The following is a 21914-nucleotide window of genomic DNA, read 5'->3' as shown; positions in this document are numbered from 1 at the left end:
GGCTGCGCTCCCTCTCCCGGTGACGTCACAGTCGGTGCCGTATCCAGCTTCTCGTCTTCCCTTCAGCCATGTCATGTATCGTGCGCTCCCATTCCTGGCAGCCGTCCTCCATGCTTTATCTGTTTGGACTTCTCGCAGGAGTCTCAGTTCTGCCCCAGACCATTCCATGAAGTAAGTCCCCGAACCGTGCCAGAATCGTAGGTCCGGTGGGGGAAAGCCACCTGAAAACAACGCCACGCTTTGCCAGCAACAGACCCGATTGAGCAAACTGATAACGTGCCCTGCCTTCTCTAGGGGATGGGATTAAGCCCAGGAGGCAGTGTTTAATCAAAGTTTCAAGCTGGGTATTAGTAACTCATGTCAGGTCATCAATAACCTCCTGCTAATATTGAGTTAGTCTGCCAGAGCCCCATAACATGTGTGTGAATCCTGCTACACCACGTTTACAAGGTGGATACTCGTCTGTCCAGGTAGGATACATTTTGCTAAGTCTAGTGCGGGCCAGGTACGAACAGTGGAGGACATAAAAATAGGCCAGCTTAAATTGAACATTTGGAGACACTTCTTTTGCCAAGGTGCAGGACTTGTTCCACTCTGCATCTGTGAGGGGCTCTGGTACATCTGCCCCCAGTTACCCAGTTTTTTGTTGTTGTTTTTTTTTAGGACACAGTCGCCATTTCTACCTCTAATAGGTTCCACGATGTACATCTAGAGCGTTAATGGAGCCTTCATTCTCCCCCCCTTCTTGTAGGTGGTACCGTCCTCGACTCAAACAAATAGTATAACAGTGTACAGAATATCCAGACCTTGAAAACATCAAGTGAGGCCAGGATCTCAGATATTGACAGGAACTCTTAGTATGAATATTTGGTGGTGTGACTTGAACACAAAAGAGGAATGCAGCAAAATAATAAAAATCTTTATTGTTTTTCTGCATGTTGATACAGACAAGTGACAGAGCCCTGATGAAAGTCCAGGAACTGGTTTCCTTGGACTAGAAACGCGTCGGCACATCTGAGGGAGCTATTTATAACACCAAGCGTTCAAACTGGCTGAAGCCGGTTGTCAAACTGTCTTCCAAAAGAAGTTTTGCTCCTTCTTTTTTGACTTTGTCTCTTTTCCTTCTTTTTTCATGGATATAGATTAGCTCTATTGGTTAAATGTTGTTCTAATTTATTGTATTTTGTATTATGTGTAGAATGTATGATAATTGTATATTTGAAACGTATATATTTTTTGTCTTGTAAATAGTGTTGTATAGATCCAATTGAAATATATTGAATGTATGTTTTTTCCTTTTCTGTATAAACCACAAAAATAATTGAAATACACGGAAGTAGACAGGTATAAATAAAATACCAGGTCAAACGTAAGAAATTTTGTTCGTCCTATTGCTCTAAAAAACTTGCTTCTTTTCGTTTTGAAAAAAAGGTGGGTGTAGGCATTTTGTGTTTTGTTAATCCCAGTTACCCAGGGCACGATAAGTAGTCTGTGGGTGGCCCGCCCTCAGGGCACGGTAGATGTGGGACACCGGATGTCAGGAGGAGCCAAGTTCCAACAGTGCACCCCGTGTGCTGGATTCCCGTGGCGTAGTCAGGAATTCTGGCCGTAGCTTCCTCACAACCCTAGCCAGAGCCACATATTGCAAGAACTGGCCTGGACCCACCCCAAATGACTTGCGTGCTTCTTGGAAAGTGAGACGGCCATCCGCCAAGTATATGTGTCTCAACAGCTCCCAACGCCCTCGCTCCACCTAATTAAGGAGACCTCATAGTCAAGGGCGGCGAACTGGGGGATCCGCAGCAGCAGGAGCTTTTTGGAGAACGGCTTTGCGCGAAACACCCTCCCAACGGCCCTCCCTCACGCCTGTGTGACTTGTTTTACTACAAACGGGTGGGTGCTGTTCTTCCCTGGGACTCCGCTTCTGGGGTCCCAATTAAAAGGCTTTTCTCCCAGTTACCCTCATCTGGGCACCATCCGGCCCCATGTTGTTGGAGTGAGGCTAGATAATACAACTCAAGATCTGGGAGGCCGAGTCCCCCTGCATGGGGTCAAGCTTGAGGAGCGGGAGGTCTAACCTGTTGCGTTTTTCCACCCAAACCAGGACCACTAATAAGCAGTCAAGTACCTTGAAAGTGTTCTTCGAAATCAGACACTGTGAATGCTGCAGCATGGTGAAGAAACAAGTTAACCCTCGAATCTTATCTATCATACCATCATCTACACATTCATCACCTCAGCAACATGCATACCCTGATGCATACAGCCTCAAGGGTCTGTATCCCCCTTGAGACCTAAACCCCCTCTAAACTCGAAAAGGTCAGATATAATAAACCCACTGAAATCAAGGTATAGCGCATACAAAATATACTTATTTTATTCAAACCGCAAGATTAAAAAGTGGTTCTTTTTAGGGAGAGACACACGAACAACTGCTCCTACTCGTGGTGTAGGAGACAATACAATTCCTAATCAATTAATTAATAACAACATGTAAATATAATACAATACAAACACATACAAAGTTCCTTTTTTAAATGTGACGCACCTGCGGTGCAAGGGGCTTTTAAATAAGCCCTTATTTTTACTCAACTGTATTCCTAAGGCAGACCAAAAAATGCAGCATGGGAATTTTAGCACGTCTGTATTGCACTTTTCTTGGATTTGCTCAGAGGCACTGTAGGGTGTTATCACTGTGCCGCTGCAAAATTCAATTTAGCAATTCATTAAACAAAGGATTTTATTCCCCACGTATTAAACCACACCCTTTGTTACATGAGCCACACCTCTAGTAAAAATTCCAATGGTGAGTGTCTTAGGCCACGCCCACTTCATTTTGCGCACCATATTTATCATTCCACTCAAAGCACTTATGTGGGCGCACATACTAGGGGAAAAAGCTTGTGTACGATACCGGGTCCAATTGTTCTTGTGAAAATCAAACCTTGAAAGCCGAACCCAACTGCTGGCCTTTGCCTTTAGTACAGGCAATCAGTGGTTAATTTGTAAAATAAAAAGTGCCAGGGATTTCCTCAGCGGGCAGCGCTAACAGGAGAAATGTGCTGGTGCAAACTGCCTCCTGACTACAGCCTGGCACGTATTATACTGGAGAGGACTTGGCCTAATGGCTAGAGCTGCTGTATTCGGAGCTGGGGAACCGGGCTTGAGTCTCAGTGTGGCTCAACATTCTGTGATTCTGTGGAAAACCACGTGATTTTCAAATTAGTGAGTCCGTCCATAATGGGTGCTATGAGCGCCGGTGCTGAGGATTAGGTGCCAGTGCTGAGCATCAGAAAGCACTGGCTCAAATAAAGCACTGCTGGCAAGTAATACTCGCAATGAACATTGCGCTGGCAGTAAACACAGAATGGAGAGGGGACTAACTCAGGCTTGTATAACGGGGCCCTATATTATTTTAACAAATTAGCAGTGTCCAGGAGAAAACATCTGTCCTTTTGTAGATGAGTAGGTCACATAAGATCTGGTGAAGACAGTATACAGCAAAAAATGTTTAAGGAACCTTGGGAGCAAGATGATTGGCAGTCCTCTGCCTCCTTCCCCGAGGACTGTAAATACGCTGAAGTGAGACCCTTACTGAAGAAACATTTTGCTGACTCAGCAAAACTGAAGAACTACAGCCCAATCTCCCTGCTCCCCTTTCTTGCCAAGGTTCTTGAGAAGGCAATCAACCAGCAACTCACCGGACACCTGTAACACAACAACCTCTTGGACTCCTCTCAATACGGATTCCAAGCCAACAACAGCAGTGAGACAGCCCTGATCGCATCCACCGATGACATCAGAGCTCTCCAGGACCATGGCGAAAAAGCGAAACATCCTCCTGGACCTGTCAGCCACCTTCAACACATCTCTCATTAGATCTCGATCAACAGATTCCACCTCATCGGAATCCAGGGAAACGCCCTCAAATGGATTGCCTCATACCTAACAGGAAGAACACAGAGAATCTGTCTCTCACCATTCACCTCGGAATCCAAGAAGATCATCTGCGGTGCCCCCCAAGGCTCATCCTTCAGCCCCACCCTCTTAAACACATACATGACCCCTCTGGCCAACATCGTCAGATCGCACAGATTTAACATCATCTCCTGTGCCAACGACACCCAGCTCATCCGCTCATTGTCCGAAGACCCTTCCACCACCAGAGCTAACTTCCATAGATGCATGATGAACGTCGTGAATGGATGAAGGATAACTGTCTCAAGCACAACATGGACAAGACCAAAGTACTTATTTTTGGGAACAACACCTCGCCTTGGAATGACGCATGGTGGCCGGCTGAAGTCTTATACCCCGTCCCGACAGACCATGCCTGCAAGCTCCTCATTATCCTGGACAGCAAGCTATCCATGAAGAAATAGGTAAACACAGTCTCATCCACCTGCTTCCACATCCTACGCATGCACCAAAAGATTTTCAGGTGGCTCCCAGTCAACACCAGAAGGACTGTCACTCAAGCCCTCGTCACCAGCAGGCTGGACTATGGGAACACACTCTACGTAGGAATCACCGCATGACTCCTGAAGAGACTACAGACCATACAAAACTTAGCAGCAAGTCTCATCCTTGACCTCCCCCGATGAACCCACATCATACCCCACCTCAAGAAGCTGCACTGGCTCCCGTATCCAGAAGAGATGCCAGTTCAAGATGTTGACCCATGCATACAAAGCCAGGCACAACGAGGGACCAGCATCCATCAACAAATGCATGACCTTCCACCAACTGACCAGACTCCTAAGATCCGCCTCCCTCTTCCTCGCAGACACCCTGCCAAGGCAACAGTTGAGGATGCTCCTTCTAACACCTGGCGGTCAAAGCTTGGAACAACCTTCCCCTGCACCTCAGGCCACCCACAGCTCCAGCAGTTCAAGAAAGGATTCAAGACCTAGCTGTTCGAATGAACAGATCACCACAAAGCCGCTAGCAACTCCAACGCCTCGAGATCCTGATTTGCCGTGCTTTACAAATCCTTGATCGATTGAAGGGGCTAATGCTACCAATTACTCTTTAGCATATTTTTACTACATAGACTATATGTGCCTGCATCCTTTCTGTGCTATAGGAGAGCTAAACAGCTCAGTGACACTAGGAGGATAAGAGGCAGACTGCCAAAGCCCCTTTACCAGGTCTACAGCATTGCAATACTCTAACTCTCCACCAGGTGCAACTACTGCACCAGTGTCAAAATAGGTTTTTCCTGACGCCGATGTGCACATGCGCACTCTCCCGAACTCCTATAAGTCTTGGCATCCAAAGGAAAAATCCTGGGCCATGTGATCCGAGAAAACACTCATTGTTAAGATACGAGGGCTTCGTGTAGAGAAAACATTCCAGCGTTCTCGTGTCCCCCGCAAGAATGTCCCACGCAAGAATGAGTGACTCAACCATGTGTTTAAGAGAAGGACTTCTTCCCATGGTCACGTTCTCCATTTCCCGCTCTAAAAAAATGGGGCAAGTACGTAACCTGGAATTTTGTTGGGATTTTCTTCTGCCGTGCACCTGGACAAAGAGTACTCGGAATGTACTGCCAATGCCTGGTCTGTGTTCCATGCACAACAGGCGTCAGCGTCCTGGCGCCCATGTAGGGACTGAGCAAGAGGCCTAGGCTGGAACATGCCAAGGGCGGGAAGGCCTAAGCTCCTTCTGTTAAATATTGTTGCAACATGAAAGTGACAGAGTACACGGAAAGGGCATGAATCAGGCCGATTTCAGCAGGTTCCAAAAACTCTGGCATTTTAATCCCGATGAGATATGTTCGCTACGGGGAGCCGGCCTACATGGCTTTGAAATAACTCTATTATAGAGATTAATGGCGGGAATCAGCCTGACGCGCCTAGCTCTAGGAATCCTTTTCTGACTTTTCCGGCTTCAGCTGTGTGGCTTGAGGAATTGAGTGCTAATTTAGAAAACTGACACAAAAGTACTTCTGTGTTGGATTCTAAATCAAACTAATTTTGTCACAAGGATTGGCTAAAAGAAAATGGCATGTCAGATATATATATATATTTTTTTTATCTGACAAATGAACCCTGAATTGAAACATTTGGAATTAAAAAAAATAATAATCCTGAATACTGTGAGCTCAATATTAGGAGCCAGTGTCACAAAGTACTTTTCTTTGGGCCAGGAAACCTATGTCTGAGGCCCCCACTATGGGACAGTGATATATTGGCAGTGGAAAAGCTTCATGGCTTGACCAGCTGGGACAAAGTAGGAATTACCAAACTGGGAGACACATGGCAGGAAGATGCTCCAATCCCCTAGGAGTCTCTCCTTGCGGAATAACGACACACACAAAGGCCTTCACATACATGTCAGGCGTGATCTATCTCAGAATGAAATGTGTACAATCATGGAAGAATCGTCACCATTATACGACCGACTACTCTTGGAACCCTTACTGAAAAAGGCTATATCGGTGACGTGCCGCAAAACGACAAGCAACGTAGCTGAGCCATTAACCCGTTTAAAAATGGATTGGGAGTCAGACCTTGGAGAGATTGAAAAGGGAGAATGGGAGGAGGCTTTGAGATCCCTGCGAGAAATCATAATTCGTGCAAGATTGAGACTAGTGCAACTCTGCATGCGACACAGGCCATACTATACTAGAGTGGCACTCTTGAGAATGAGCCGAGTCAGTGGCCTCCTATAGTTGTACAAGAGGGTTTGGTCAAAGAGGCACATTCTTGCACATGATTTGGGAATGTCCTGTACTCGAGTCCTTCTGGAAGGGAGTATGTGCAAGCCACACCCAGGTCATAGGAACACAAATAAGTTATACTCAGAAATTAGCCATGTTGAATATTTATTTGGGGGCAGGTTGTGTGTGAAACCAACAATACCTGAGAGTTGGAGCCCCAGAAGTTGTTTTGGGGTTGATAACCCCAAAATTACAGACAGGGTGGGTCTTAAGGCCTGGTCTGGTGGCTTCGTGGCCTAATGCACCCGTTCCAAGGATCTATGTTTGTACTCATGCTCAGAGGTCTGAGTTACTAAGTATCCAAACAGCCTGTTCAATAATATGAGTACTACTGAGTTGGGTAACACAAAACATCTGTTAGGGTGTCAAGAGGTGGCCATGCACTTTACAAATGGACTTGTTATGTTATGCTATGCTATGTTATGTGGCCCCAGTTGGTCTCATGTTTATCCCCGGTAGAAGAACGCCTTCTTTGCTCCTGGTGAAAGCAGGAATCATATAGAAACATGACCTGAAATTCCAGAGGGAGTAGCCAATCGGTTAGGATCCTGCCAATCATTAGTCTCTTCAGGAATTGGTCATGAGACGCAGTCCTAAACAAGCCGGCCACCTGAGGTTGTACAGGGAATCCGCTGCATCACATGGGTACTCCAAGGAAACAGTTTTATCCTACAGAACTAAGTTCAGTGAGGCACTTACTGCAAGCTCCCCCTCACATAAGGGTGTGTTGGCACTTCAAGAGGTATTAATAAAGGGTTGGAGTCTCTTTTTTATTACTATGTTCAGCCAGAGATCCCATTTGTGAATCTTAGAAGGTGTCATAGTTTGGTGCCTGGATCCCTCTGGCCTTTCTCAAGCTTGTGGCTTTTGTGGATGATTGTGCAGGGTGTATGTTACAACCGCACACGCGACCATCATACATGCTCACGAACACTACTTAAATGACAGTGTGAATTTTCAGGGCACTCAAAAATTGTTGGGTCCAACTGTGTCAATGTGATTATTTTACTTGTGGTGTCCTCAAGCCACCTCACAATTGAACTAAAATCTGAGCACTATGCACACTCTTTTCACACCTGACACGCAGCAGAGTAAAGAAGAGCTGTCAAGGCTTGCTGAAGGAGGTGGTGTGGACTAGAATCTCAGAGCTCAACAAAACACACAATAACAATTATTAAATCAATGTCCTGCCAGTGTGTTTACTTTTTAAAAGAAAACGTGTGTGGTGTACACACAATGCAAAAGTAATTTAAGAAACAATATTCAGACGCCTCTGTCAGCCTTCCGATTTGTCAGGTGGAAACAGGGTGTACACAGGGTCGGATTGTGATCACAATTTGGCCTGGGCACTGACGAAAATAGTGGCCCACATACACGGGGTGTAGCCCACATTTGCTGTGCGGGGCCCACATTTGCGGGGCGTGGCCCATATTTGCGGGGCGTGGCCAACATTCCCGGGCGTGACCCACATTCGCAAGCGTGCCCTTTCATGAAACACACAAGGAATGTAAGTGGGAGGATATTGTTCTTGGGAAGGACACAGGGCCAAAGTGACAATGTCCTACAAGCTGAGCACCTGAAAAACAGAGAGGCCCCTTTCTATTACAAAATTATTCCCCAGCCCCTCCAGTGTAGGAGCACCTAAAAAGCAGAGAGGCCCCAGCTATTATCCTACAAGCTGAGAAACTAAAAAACAGTGCGGTCCCTTTCTCTTAAAATATTATTCCCCAGCCCTCCAGGGCAAGAGCACCTGAAAAACAGTGAGGCCCCTTTCTATTACAAAATTGTTCCCCAGCCCTCCGGCGCAGGAGCACCCGAGAAACAGCGAGGCCCCTTCCTCTTAAAAAATTATTGCCCAGACCTCCAGCACAGGAGCACCTGAAAAACAGTGAGGCCCCTTTCTATTACAAAATTATTCCTCAGCCCTCCAGCGCAGGAGCACCTGAAAAACAGAGAGGCCCCAGCTGTAAGAGAGTAGCATCCTTAGGCATGATCTAGGCAGGAAGGCTGTTGTTGACTTGGCCAGGCTGCGTCTAATCTTGTACTGGCGTAGACTCTGGACTACACCTGAACTTTCACACTTGCTGAGGGGTTTTTGGACATTGTTAAAGCAGATGTGTTCCACAAAGTTGGATGGTTGAATGAACCCAGAGGAGCATTCATTCCCATCAAAGAAAGTCCTTAAAGAAATCTATTGGGAAAAGGTGGCCGCTCGAAACTGGAGCGATACTAGTACAGGGACTATGGCTGGAAGATTCCTAGAAGCAAAGCCCAATCCCAGCCTAGAACTCTACTGGGACGCTATAACTAGTCCGAGGGATAGGAAGTTGTTCTTCCAAACCAGAGCGGGTGCCCTTCCCCTTAGATCTCTGACAGGCAGGTGGGGTGGTCCATCAATTAGCAATTGCCCCTCTTGTGGAGCACACAATGAAACAATTGGCCATTTTTTATTTGCTTGTACGATCTATGCAGAGCCAAGACGCATCTGGCTTACCCCAATGTGCAAGAATTTAGGTACGACTAGTAGTGTGGTAGCTCTAAGAATTATATGCACTAGCACTTTACTGCCTATAGTAATAGCCACCGCCAGATATCTTGGTTGGTCATGGACTATTAGACAGAAGTTTTTAGGCAGTTGATTGTTTCTTTTAAGTCAGCTATCTCTTTAACTTTGTAAATGATGTTTTGCAAGAGTGTCTGCATTTTATCTGTAAATTCTTATCTCGCAATGAAATTAATGTATTGTATCTGTTTTAAGTCCTACTTTTAACACAAATGGTTTTTTAATGGTTTTATTGAAGATTGTATATGCTTTTATGAGTTAACCTCGAATAGAGCAAATTTGACTTGACTTGACTTGAGTAGCATCTGCTTCTTATAGTTACCCCCACTTTTTGCTGATGTTTCACTGTTTTTGACTTAGTCTGGCTGGGATCCTGCTATCCAGGACCGCAGCCTAGCTGTTTTCTCCTCTAAATTGATTGCATGTACTTTAGGTACACTCCAGATTGGATTCTGGGGTATCCCTGTGAGTCCCTAGTATATGGTATACTATGTACCCAGGACATAGGTACCCCAGAGACCTCTCAGGGGCTGTAGCATGTATTATGCCACCCCTGGGAGACCATTCAAAATGACACTACAGGTCTGCTACTGCAGCCTCTGTAAGGTGGTGCATGCACCCCTTACTTAGATATAGGTTCACTATATCTATCTTATGTCACTGCACATATAAACCTATCAGTCACCTCTATGGCAGGCCTTATCAATCCTGAAGGCAGGGTGCTGGGTTTTGTGTGAGAGGGTGCCCATGCATGAGCAGAGCCCCTCTGCAGCCTTCGGAACCTATTCTCCGGGGTTGTTTGTGATGCAGCCAACCATATACTTTTAAGTGCATTATAACCTTGCGGTAAATGCTAACTTTAAAACGGCTGCAAGGAAACATGTAGTGTATGGTGTCAAACACCTTGGAATCAAACCTCCCCGCCAGTAACTGGCAGGGGAGGTATGATTCCACCCTCCTAGAGGGAGAAATATGACAACACTGGTACACCTGGTACCAGCTTTCTCGACCCTGGCATCACAAGATGGATGCTACCAGCCACAGACATGAGTCTACCCTCCTGCTGCTGGAGGAAACTCCGGCAGGGAAAGGCTTGACAATAGGTTTCCTGTCACAGGGAGGTGTAACCACCTCCCAGACAGGCTTTATTGTATTGGGGCTGGGTGGGTGCACTCTCAGAGTGCTTTGATGTCTGCACTAGGGGCACATTTGGTGTCCCTGTGCATAGTCCAGCTCAAACCGGTTGCAGGAGCGATTTGCTCCTGCTCTGGTGTGAAACTGGACAAAGGACATGGGTGTAGCCACCCCTTTGTCCTGACCCTCCCATAGGTGGGTCCCCAGAGTTTGTCCTATCCCTTCCTTGGGTATAAAGTAGGAACCCCTGACTACAGGACTTTAGAATTTACCTGGACTAAACTCTGCTACAGAAGCCAAGTACTTCGATGATCTGCACGACGCTGGACGACTGAAGAATCTCCCTTGGGGTAAAGGAGTTACTCCCCTGCTAAGCAGGCACCTGAACGCATCTGACCGGTTTGCATCTACGAAGCTCCTGAGGACTCTGAAGATTTCTGCAATACAGGAGGTGGGTTTCGGAGGTCTCCAAGGTTGATCTGCGCTCTCAGCAATTCTGAGGCCCGTATCCTTCGTGGGGACCGTGCAACCCCCTGTGCATTGTGTACATTTGCAGCAGCATATGCTTTTTGGTGACCCGTGAGGCTGTGCTTTGTGCTACTTGTAGTCTGACCCCGAGCAGTGTTTTCACTGAAGATTTCCGGCCTACACTCCATGAGTGTTCCATGGGATGGCATTTTGTGATTCCTCTTGAGGTCCCTTCACGATCCCTGGTCCGTTGGCCTGTGGGCCCCTGTGAAGGTAACTTTAACTTTCTGTGGGCTTTCCTGGTTGCTTCAGATGTGCCCTGACTCTCCACTGCTTGGAGAGTCTCCAGGACCTTGCTGGTCCTAACAGAAGCTGATTTCCTCTGACCTCATGGGTTGCAGTTGCCATCATGGTTTTGGCAGCAGGGGTGGGGGGGATGGGGGCTGTTGTGGACGTTGGGGGGCCACGCATAGAGCACTGTTGCATGCCTCGCACTGAGGTTTGGGACTAGGAACATTGATGGAGAGAACTGCCCATGGTGAAGAACGCCTGGGAACTAAACCCAGAAATGTTGATCTATTATTCATGTACTGTACTGTTTTCTCGCCAGAAGTGTACTTGGATATTGACTGCTTCTGCTGGCCCACCTTGCTGTCTTGTTTGTGTGTTAAAACAATAAAAATATTTTTTTTTTAAATGGGTTGCAGTTGCCAAGGCTTGTTTGTGTTCCATCCGAACACTGACCCCCCCCAGCCCTCGACATCCTTCGTGGGACAGCTCCCTCCAGACTTTGGTCATTGTCAACGTCTCCTGGTCCCCGTGGCTGTAGAGTCAAGCATTGCATCAACTCACCTGAAGCACCCGACATCGGTGGGCATTTGTCTACCGAACCCCTAATCACCCGGAAGTGACCCAGACTCTGTTCCCTCTGCTTTCAGGTTCTTCTCATCTATGATCCAGGCTTGGATCACAACAGACACTTTTCCTTTTCACGGCAGCAGCACTTTTCAGCATCACGCCATTGAAAACTATGATGATTCCTGACATCACTTGACACCTATGCACCCGGCCGGCCTCCCTGGATTAGGAAATACGAGTACTCCAGTGCTCACAAGGGTGCTGGCCTTAGAACCTTCTACGTTTAAAAGGGTTTGCTTAAAGTCCTCTCCCAAGTGTCCTTAATCTTTAAAATTCCAATCGTGACTTTCCCATAGAGATGTACGGAACTCGCGCATGTGTTCTCACACTGCACGTGTCCCCCGTGGGTCCCCTGTGTCACTACCCTGGGTGCTTCCTTGGGGTCCCAGTGATTCTACGTGCTCTAGGCACTGTGTCTAGTCAAGTCGTGGTTGTTATACCACTTTCTTAGTATATGGTTCGGTCTCCTCCTGGAGCCCGCTGTGTATTGTGCTATTTACTGTTGTTCTAATGATTTAATATTGTGTGCTTTGTTCTCCAATCTCATAAAGTGGTTAGTAGAGAGTGTTTGTAATAAATACATATATTCTATATATTGCTTGTGTGGTTCTCCTTTCATTTGGTTATAATCTGGTAAAGGAAGCTGCTTTACATTCCTTCGAGACTTAGCCCGAAGGCTGCTCTCCACAGCTACCACTAGGATAGCTTTCAATAAAGGTTGTCTTTAAGCTAATCATCAATAAGGGTTGGTTGGACTGGTGCAAGGTGCCCACTAGAATTCTATAGGAGTGGGGGGCGGGGCCAAGGTGAAGATGCTGCGAGTTCCCAACATCACCTGGCCCCACAGAGAGACCCATTCTTCCTTCGGTGTTAATGCAAACACTATTTCAGGGCTGCATGGGCCCCAGGGGGGGTCCGAGGTGAAAATGGCTCAATGGCCTGAGCAACACCTGACCCCCAGGGAGGCCGATTTGTGCACACAATCACCCCTCCCCAGACCACCATCAGCATGATTGCTTGGGAGGGCAGGGGGTCAAGGAGAGGTCACAGCTGGTCATCTGAACAGCTGCACAGCTGATGGCTGCTTTCCTCTCCCTGTCAGTCAGAGAAGTTTTAAGGCATGGGCAAAGTGGGCTCTGGCCAAGGGCCCCAGCTTTTCAAGGACCCCCTGATAGAGTCAGCCATGTTCTGCAGAGAGTCTTGTCCTGATGACCTTAAATAATTCTTAAACAGATTGTTTCCAATACCGTTTTCTTTTCATTTATTTTTAATATAGGTGATGTGTTAGAGTCTATTATGGACACTTTTCAGATCAATGTTGTGTTAATGTTTCGTGAAACATGCATAAAAAAAGTTTCTTTCAGAACAAAACAGGACGTGGCATATGAGATATGAGAGGTTATTTTTGGTAATATTAGTGAAACGCTGCTGTGTCACATTGTTGAAAACACAGGTCACCACTTCTGAATATCAGATGTAAACACATTTAGAATTTGGATGAGTGTGCATGTGCGCTGGCGGTGACCTGGCCAAAGAGGGCATGAAAGAGCAGACATTGGGTCATAATTTCAAAGCTGTTCTGAACAAGGGCCCCCAATATACATTCGCCCCAGGGCCCCCAAATTCCTTAAGATGTCCTTGCTGTCAGTGCTCTCTGTGGACTGTGAAAGGGGGAAAAAACGGCCCACAGAGTGCACTGAGACACATGCCCGAGTGCCCGCAGTGCCAATCTGCCCCTGGGTGTACACAAAGCAGTCTCCCTACGGTGTTATTCATAGGTTTTTAAATGCCCTCACTACCGACCATTGAGTTTGGCTCAGGGTTTTTAAAGCCACATTCACTGCTGGTTTGTTTTGGCACAGTCTTTTTTTTTAAAGGGAGGGAAGAGTTAACGTTTCTTTCAGGGCCGGTCCTAGGCCTTCTGAGGCCCCGGGCGAAAGGGAAGATGCGAGGCCCCCCTTGTTGCATATTGCGTCACAAGAAGTGACATCACAGAAAGCGACATCGCAGTACTATTGATCTTATTTGGCATCACTGAAGCTAACTAATGTGGATATCAGTAACATGGACAAAAAGTAGAGGGGATTGAAAACACGTGAGCAAATATCAATTTATTATAAAAAGTAGATAAAATTAAATATTGCAATGAAACAAGGTTGAGAGAATGAACACAATGCTTGTTGCAAAATGCAGTGAGGTCACAAACTCCAAACCAGATCGCTTGTAACCACAAAAATGTTTGAACATCTGGCCCATGGCTCTTCTAGCTGACAAGTTAAAACTTTTTGATTCTGCTGGTTTTAGTTTGAAAGTGAAAATTACATAGATTGGTCCAAAGATCGCCGACCTTGCACCAGGAAGCTTAGCACCTACAACAGTGATTACTCAGGATCAGGCACGTTGCCCATTGGGCTCAAAGGGCTTCAGCATCTTTTTAATTGAGATTTTTCAAACAAAGAGTACAGGCACAGTATAGAAGAAAGAGGAGCAATCGCATAGTGGGGTATGAGGACTGTGAGACGGAACAGCATGCTTTGCTATCAAGTTGTAGAGTCAAGGTACCATCATGACGTAACATAACATAGTAACATTTAATCTTAGTATCCTAGGTCATAGGTGCTTGAGATGAGTAAGGAGCTATAAGAGGACTGGCGAGTGTTGAAGCGCAGAGAATTCTAGAGGAGGCCACCTCACCTACCGGTAGTGAACAGCAATGTAGAGCAGACTTTTTGTGCAGTGGCGAGCGTTACTATTACGTAATCTTTAAGGGTGTGTAATATACCGACCTTGGAAGGTTAAAAGTGTTAGCTTGCCTAGGCACGATTTACGTGTAGGAACCGCAGGTCAGGAGTGAGCATCTGATTTACTGACACATCTTGCCAGTAACGCATAAAGAGCATCTTCTGGTCTATGCCGTACTTCAGGACTAGAGGATAAAATGCATTTTGAAGCAATATGGTTGAGATGTGATAGCATGGCCATCGAAATGATCACTGCAAGAAGTCACTCAGCACCACCACAGCACCACTCAGCACCACCACAGCATCAGCGCCACCTCAGCATCACTCAGCACCACCACAGCACCACTCAGCACCACCACAGCATCACTCAGCACCACCACGGCACCACTCAGCACCACCACAGCACCACTCAGCACCACCACAGCACCACTCAGCACCACCACAGCACCACTCAGCACCACCACAGCATCACTCAGCACCACCACAGCATCACTCAGCACCACCACAGCCTCACTCAGCACCACCACAGCCTCACTCAGCACCACCACAGCATCACTCAGCACCACCACAGCATCACTCAGCACCACCACAGCACCACTCAGCACCACCACACCACCACTCAGCACCACCACAGCATCCCTCAGCACCACCACAGCATCACTCAGCACCACCACAGCATCACTCAGCACCACCACAGCACCACTCAGCACCACCACAGCACCACCACAGCATCACTCAGTGCCACCCCAGCATCCCTCAGCACCACCCCAGCATCCCTCAGCACCACCACAGCATCACTCAGCGCCACCCCAGCATCACTCAGCGCCATCACATTATCACTCAGCACCACCACAGCACCACTCAGCACCACCACAGCACCACTCAGCACCACCACAGCATCACTCACGGCCTCCACAGCATCACTCAGGGCCACCACAGCATCACTCAGGGGCACCACAACATCACTATGCGCTACCATAGCATCACTGAAAGCCACAGCATCACTCGTCGCCGCCACAGCATCACTCGTCGCCACCACATCACTCCGCGCCATCACAGCATCAATATGTGCAACCATTCAACAACAACTGGTTCAAATACATTCTCTCAATGTTTCAAGCTTTATTACAAATGTCACAAAACGATGTTAATATTTCACTTCTGTTCTTGGATTTTCTTCACAATAAAATACACTGAACATAATCTTCACAAAAGTTATTTACAAAAGTTTAAGCTGTTGCCATTATAAATTACAATCACTTTTATTTAAGTATTAATTAATTAAAAAATTAAAAGCCATTGTTATTTGTAATATCAATACATCTAAGTCACGTAAATACAAAACATGTTGCTTTACAAATGCTATAGGTGTCACATTTGCGAAAGTTATAACTATTGGCCTTGTAAATGACAAAGCTATTAATTTAGCTATTTTCAAAACCAAGACATAAATAATAAAATTGTCATTTACAAGACCAATAGCTCAAACTTTCCTAATGCGAGACCTATTGCATTGCAAATGCTTGTTTAAAAGGTCCACTATACTTAAACGGCAAGGTGCTGTTCTACTAGTAATTTATGAACGTGGTTTCCACTGCAACTGATTTTGCTTAACTTACTTTTTCATGTCTCTGCTTCCTGCCCAATAGCCACCGATGGCTACAATGCCCACATTACAAAGATGATAACAATTTTGTAGTCCAGGACAGGCTCATTGGAGGCATACATTGCCACCTTCACTAACTTGCCAAATGTATCACCAATATATAAATGAGTCCTGCTTAAAACCTACACTCTTTCTGCGCTTTCTGAAACAGACACCGAAGGCTACAAGGCCCAGGGAAGGGGGCCCCCACACCATGACCTTCCAGCTCGACACAGTGCTATGAGGCCCTGGGAGGGGGCCCCCCTCCCCTGGGCCTTCAAACCGTAACAAGGCACTTCCCAAGACACTGCAGAGAGCTCATCAGAGAGCAAAAAAAAAAAAAAAAAAAAACGTCAGCTGAAGGGGTCTGCTTCAATTGTAGCTGTACCTAGCTTAGATGGCAACAGTAAATATATTTTCGATGTGTATGTAATATTGCCCCCCCTGTCAGATCAGTACAAGTCAAATATTGCTTATGCATACATTTTAAGATACAAGACACTGCCCTACCAAGATTCGAAGTATAACAAAAGCCAGTTGATCTGGCTGCTCCCTCCTCCCCTCACCCACCTTCTCTTACCTGTGTCCGGCTGGTGCTCGAAAGAAACAAAGGGGCCTCTGTTGCTTGGATACAAAATGCCCAAACAGAGCCGAGAATGGCCGGTACTTAACCAAGGCGCCCGAGGCGCTGCCGGGGGCCCTGAAGTGAGCTGTGAAAGTGTGACCTTTCACAGGGGCGCGAGGCCCCCTGTGTTTTGCTGAGCGCGAGGCCCTGGGCGGCTGCCCACACTGCCCATGCCTAGCGCCGGCCCTGGTTTCTTTGTTTCAGCTGGTCCTAAGCAGCGCGAGCTTCTGTTTGCCCGTCATCCCGCCTCTTCCGGTGCTCACGTGCACACAGACTAAGAGCAGTGCACGCTGCATAGAGGAACGAGGAAGTGACCGTCAGATGCATGGAGGCTGTCCCTTCTGCCCTGTTTAGAGTGCACCGAGGTCCTGTACCCGCCAAACAGGGTGGAAGAGACATCTGACATTTTTTGGCCGGTGTCCTGCAGCCACCAAACTCTATATAAGGCCATAAATGGTTTTCTCCAGACAGTCGCGCTGAAATCCCCAAGCATTGGCAGTCTCTTCGTAGGGTAATCATGTTAAAAAGCAATACATTTAAAACGACTGAACGTGGTTGGAAAATGTTCAGTGCCGGCACTTCAAAGGCCTGTAACTTTGCTTTTGTAGAATGCGGCCGGGACCCCCAGATCCGAAGCGTGGGGAGCACAGTGGGGGGCCACCAAGGACTTCCATAAATCGGATTTCAGACTGGAATGTCTCCGCAGTCACTGCACAGTTATGCACATGGTTTTCGGTCCTGGGCTAATTAGAGCCTCCTCTAATGACCCCACTGATCAGATCCAGGCCGGGAGGGAGGACCAGCCAATCTTGAGGGCCTGCTGGAGGTCAGCCTGGGCATCAGGGACAAAGGGGGCTCACCAGAGATCCTTACAGGGCTCACCCCCTTTATGCCATGCACAGCTTTGATGTTGGGTGGATCTTTGTCCTTTTTGTGCCACTTTTACTCACTTGACCTATAGGCTTCAAGACTCCTCTTCTAGGCACTTTTCTTTTGCGGGGTACCTCCCTCTACTGCAAAGTGAGGTTCCTTCCTTCCAGGGAGTTCCAGGCAGCGCATCTAGCAGGATGCTGGACCTCGTACTCCCTTGCACAAGTCCCAGTGCCTCCAGAGGCTGGGCTAATGGCTCCAAAGGCACTCTGTCATCTCTAGCAGATGTGGTCCAGCAGTCCCTTCTCTTCGGCAGGCCTTCGTGCTCCAGGCAGTCCACGCCTCTCCTTGCAGGGGTCTCGGACCAGAATTGGTCCCAAGCAGAGGTTTTAGCCCTGGAGCTTAGCAGTTTTCTCAGGCACGCTGATGTGTGACTTCTGTCTCTCATAGTGAAGATTCCTGGCCAGGCCTGGACTGGCCATTGCGGGCACCGGGCAATCCCCCGTTGCGCCTCAAGGGTGGGGGCAGTTTTTGTCAGAGGGCCGTTTTTGCAGCATAACTGCAACATCTGCCCTGTAACAAAATCGGCCGAAAACTGGCCCTGGCAAAGAGCTCCGTCACACCCCCAGGGGGCTGGCCGAGCACTTTGCCAGGGCCGGTTTTGGTTCTCAGTCCGGCCCTGTTCCTGGCACCCAGTGGGGGAAGCAGCCCAGTGTCTATTGCCAGACTGAACTTTCTGAGTTTGTGTTATGTTCAAATTTTGTGGAGCTCCTCGAATCAGAGAATGCAGAATGTTAATTCCGGAAGCCCTCTCTGGAGCTGGTTTGGGTCAGTTATTCTGTCTTTGTACATTACGCTCAAACTGGTTCGCCTGTGGTCTTTGTTACACAGATCTAGCAGGACTGGGTGTCGACTGTGAGGGTGGGGCTGCCAGGACAGGGTGCAGAAGGCTAAACACCCCAAGCATTTGCAAAGCACTGGGTGTCGCTTTACTGATAGTTTGAGGTGTTGGCGTTGCAAACAATAATGCAACGCCAATAGCTCATACATTTAGTAAATGTGAGACCCAGTGCATTGCAAATGCTTGTGTCGTGAGCCAGCAACCACAATGTATGTCTCAGTGCAGTACCGCAAGCTGTTCCTAGTGGTCCCCAGTGACTAAGGCACCAGCACTGCTGACCTCTTTTGGTCACAAATAGTACTGCACCCTGCAGAGGATATGGTAAATCCACCCTACCCATAATGCATTGCATGCAAGACAGTACTATGAGTACATTCAAATAGCTATGTCCATATATACAATTAGTAGCTTTGAAATGTGACAAAATAATTATTACATTTATTTCGGATTTGGTTGTATTCTGTGTGGAGGTGATGAAGGGAAATTTATAGACGGTCTCATATAAATGTGAGATGTTCTAGTGAGCAAAGTAACCACTGCCAGACTAGAACTAAGTATGTGTTTTGCCTGAAACCTTTTAAGAAAATAGTGCCTTGAGGCTGTAATTTAAACCTAGGTAGTAACAACACATGTAACAGGGAGTGTTCTCATGGGAGGTTACAAGAAGAGACAAGGCTGTACTACAGAGGGACCACTAAGCCTGTTGACAAATAAAAAGCCAGCATTTACAAAGGGCAGAGACAGGAGCCAATTGAAATGATGGACGGAAAGTGGGCAGAGCTTTATGCACATATCCAGAATACAGCATGTCTCGAAGAGACCATGAAAGCGCAGCCTAGACGAGATCTAAAAATGACGGATGCTGGGTGTCCCTGTACACCAGCTAACTGACTGATATCTGGCCACAGTGATACTACTGTGGAAAGGGCAGGAAGATTCCAGTGCGTGCTCCCCAATAACAAAGGAGAGGCGCCGTCACCCCAACATCCTCCATACTGAACGGCTTCAATTAAATCTCAGGGGGAGGTTCAGACATGCTGCATCGGCTCTCAGACTAAAGAAAGGGTCAGGGGCGTCTCAGCTCAGCCCTCCATTTTGAGGTGCGTCTATAGAGAGGACTCCAAGATGGGTTACCAAGACCAGTAAGAGGAAAGCAGTCACTCATGCTATGAGGGGTGAACTTTGGGGGGTCCTCTGACCTCAGAGCCAAGTTTGGGGTCTCAGTCCAGTTACTTGGGAGTTCTCCAGTGAAGACGCGTATTCCTCGAGGTAAAATGCGCAACATTTCGTGACTTTACCAGCAGTCTGCCTTGGGCCTGATATGCACGCGGCACAGAGCCACGCTGGGGATATTTGTGTCCCAGCCATGACGCATTCACAAATACTGTGCTCATTGCCCGCTCTCAAACACCGAACTCCGACACTTCCAGCCCCCACTCTCAAAACACTGACACTTCCCGCTCTCAAAAACTAACACTTCCCGCTCTCATACTCCGTGCACTGCATTATATTTTAGATGCATGTACACGGGGATTCGCACCGCTTTTAATGAGACCCAGTATTACACACCTGTATATACCGGGCATGTAACACTCACATAAACGGCACACATCACACATTAACCGAAAGTAAATATATGAAACAGTGAAAAATACTGTATGCTGGACATCCTAACCAATGCTAAACACATGACACATTCAGAAATACTGTGGCATGCCACACTCACTAAGACTGCGTACTTGACACACTGACACCTGCTGCTCAAAATTAGAGCATATATGACTCGCATACACCCATTCAATACAACAGGCAAACCTGTCAGTCCCTGGTCATCACACAAACTCCAAAACGCTACACACGACGACGTACACTCATACTGCACACAGTACTCACTGACAGATGCTGCACTTGTGACACACATGACATACCCATAAATACCACACATGTTACATACGGAACATGGGACACTAACACCTAATGCGTGCGTGACACATTCACATACAGCCTGATTCATCAAGCTGTTTTGCGCTCGCAAAGGGCCAGATTCTGAGAATCTGGCCCTTTGCAAGTGCGATTTTTGCATTTGGGATTCATCATCCCAAATGCAAAAATCGCTATTACTGAAATCGCATATTTGCGAGGAATTGGATTTAAGGAATCTCTAATAGAGATTCCTTAAATGCAATTCATCAACCAATTAGAAATTGCGAAATCGCAATATTTGGGTGCAATTTACCACCAAGTCTGACTTGGTGGTAAATTGCGAAAAACGAGTAAAAAGCACTTTAGTGCATTTGTTTCTTTTGCATGTTACACACACACATGTCCTTTGGACATGTGTGTGCGCAACACCTGTTCAAATGTGCATTTAAGGGGTGCTACAGGGTGTCCTTTGGACACCCCTGGCACCCTTCAAATCGCTATCTTATTTGCGATTAGCAAATTGCTAATCGCAAATAAGGAATACTCCCCAGGGGAGTTTTTCCTTATTTGCGATTAGCAATTTGCTAATCGCAAATAAGGAATGTGTAGGAATCGCATTTTATTTTGCGATTCCTACATGAATACCATTTTGCCAGTCTCTAATAGCGATTCCTTATGAATCTCTATTAGAGACTCGCAAAACGGTTCCTTGATAAATCAGGCTGATAATGCCTACAAGACCCGCTCCCAAATATTGCATTCATGACTCACTCACAAAACACTGCACACCTGACACATTCGCAAACAGCCCACACAGGACATACAGCCTGATTCATCAAGGAACCGTTTTGCGAGTCTCTAATAGAGATTCATAAGGAATCGCTATTAGAGACTCGCAAAACGGTATTCATGTAGGAATCGCAAAATAAAATGCGATTCCTACACATTCCTTATTTGCGATTAGCAAATTGCTAATCGCAAATAAGGAAAAACTCCCCATTCATTCCTATGGGCCAAAAGGCCCATAGGAATGAATGGGGAGTATTCCTTATTTGCGATTAGCAATTTGCTAATCGCAAATAAGATAGCGATTTGAAGGGTGCCAGGGGTGTCCAAAGGACACCCTGTAGCACCCCTTAAATGCACATTTGAACAGGTGTTGCGCACACACATGTCCAAAGGACATGTGTGTGTGTAACATGCAAAAGAAAAAAATGCACTAAAGTGCTTTTTACTCGTTTTTCGCAATTTACCACCAAGTCAGACTTGGTGGTAAATTGCACCCAAATATTGCGATTTTGCAATTTCTAATTGGTTGATGAATTGCATTTAAGGAATCTCTATTGGAGATTCCTTAAATCCAATTCCTCGCAAATATGCGATTTCGGTAATAGCGATTTTT

This window comes from Lissotriton helveticus, chromosome 1_1, assembly GCF_964261635.1.
Source record: "Lissotriton helveticus chromosome 1_1, aLisHel1.1, whole genome shotgun sequence".
NCBI classification, from domain to species: domain Eukaryota; kingdom Metazoa; phylum Chordata; class Amphibia; order Caudata; family Salamandridae; genus Lissotriton; species Lissotriton helveticus.
This window is presented reverse-complemented; position numbering follows the sequence as displayed.